The sequence below is a fragment of the Petaurus breviceps genome, unplaced genomic scaffold (assembly GCF_028583685.1).
Source record: "Petaurus breviceps papuanus isolate PSGF00001 unplaced genomic scaffold, PetGlider_PUasm1.0 189, whole genome shotgun sequence".
Taxonomy (NCBI): Eukaryota; Metazoa; Chordata; class Mammalia; order Diprotodontia; family Petauridae; genus Petaurus; species Petaurus breviceps.
Genome location: NW_027185809.1, coordinates 33699709 through 33701802, shown reverse-complemented (window position 1 = coordinate 33701802; position 2094 = coordinate 33699709).

Genomic DNA, 2094 nt, shown 5'->3' with positions numbered 1-2094 from the left:
GTGACTTTTCTCATAAAATTGAAAATCGTTTTCTAAAATTGTTGGGTCAGTTCACAGGTTCTCGGCCCCAGGGTTTGGGGACTAAACCCAGAGCCATTTCTTTCGAATGAGATTCAACTGTGAGCAGTACTTCAGCTACTGACAGCATTTCCTAGATATGAAAACAACTGTTGTTGGTGTGCTGGAGGGTCAGATTTGGTCTAATCAGCAAAACAAAAAACAAAAAAAAAAAGAAAAAAGATATAGTGGTAGCTTAATCACTAATACAAGAACAAGGATATTTAGATGCAACAGAAAATAAACATAGGTTTTGTGAACATGGGCTCTGTAATGACTATATTATATATTAGAACTTCTTCACAGGGGAGCAGGACAATTGTTATACAACAGTCAATTAAAAGGATTTCTAAGACTCCAAGCTGCTTGACATACCAGTGATCCTTTACCAGCGAACTCTAGCTGCATTTGGAGATTCCTGTAGCTTCCAGAAACCACAGAACCAGCCTTTACTAGTTCAAGGGCAACCTTAGCAGCAGCTGCGAACTCAAGACCTTGCTAGGGACTTTCTAAATATCCTTGCTTATTGTGTCTACAGATGTCCCCTTCCCCTAAACTCCCACTCTTTTGCTGGAAAGTCTCTAGAAACTATATTATCTCATCCTTTTGCCACTCCCCTTTCAGCAATTGAGAACTCTCTCTGCTTCTTTCTAGGACATTCTCTCCCCCACAAACTTCTTTTTCTCAGACAACAAATGCTTTATAATCTGTTATCGGACTCTGTTCCATTTCAGGTCCCTTTACATGCCTATGGGGGTTTTTTGTTAACAGTTTAAAATTTGATGGAAAAATACTTAGCACAAGAAGTTTAAGGTTTATTTGAATCTTAGTGAGCAGAAGTATGTTTCAAGATACTCCGCAACTCTACAATCTACCATATGTTTTATTTCTATGTTATGGAATGTGCTTGAGAAGTTTTGTTGTATATGGAAGGGAATGGAAGGGAATAAGCATTTATATAATGCCTAATATGTGCCAGATCTGCTAAGCACTTTTTACAAATAGTATCTCATTTAATCCTCATAACCCTGAATAAAAAAAAAAAAAAAAACAAAACCAACAACAGATATTTAATGAACTGAAAAGTTTTCAGGTATCTATAACAAAAAGAACAGAACTCAATGGAAAATTTGATATATAAGATCTAGAAGAAATATAAGGAAAATATTAAAGGCTAGTTATAAGGTCAAACTGTTTATTTCTTACATATTAAAATGTTATCAGTATTCTTAAAACTGTCATCATTACTGGGGTATTTTGAAAGAAAGGTTGGGGCTTAGTCAATTATGGGGTGATTCTAAAAACAAAATTAGGTAGGAAAAGGTAAATTAAAAGGAGCAATTATATAAATGGGCTGTGGAAGGAAGAAGTGATACAGAGAAAGCAGATGGGCATGGAGAACTGATAGTGCTGGAATCTTAAAGTGAGAACAACACAAATATCTAAAAGGCTATAAAAGTCTTTTAAATTTATAAAAAAATAATTGGGGGAAGGATCAGGGAGGGACCTTTAGAGGGATAGGTAGAATAAAGAATAGGAAGGTAAGAGGAGGGGATAAGGCAATAGAGATAGGGTATCAACTTTAGAGGCTGCATAGTGTGCACAATCCTCTGAGAACAAAAAAAATCATGCACCAACTCTCTGTTTACTTTAGTCTTGGCTTGTAGTCTTTTTAAGTTAAGTAATTTACCATCAGTGCAGTAGCTGACCTGGATGCCACATCTGTCCTCATTGAAAGCATCTGACAATATTGCTGAAAACAAGTACAGATTGATTCCCTACTGCTTGTGCTAATTTTGATCTAACAACACCAAGACAATACAGATGCTCCACCAGTCAGCATCTGTACATGGGACCATCAGTTACAGCAAATGGAGAAGTTTTTAATACTGTGAATAAGTTCACTTACCTTGGCAGTATACTTTCCAGGGATGCACACATAACCAAAGTTAACTCTATACTTTGGGAGACTCTGAAGGAAAGTGTGGGAGAGTAGAGGTATTACACTGACTACCAAACTGAAAGTCTACAAAGCTA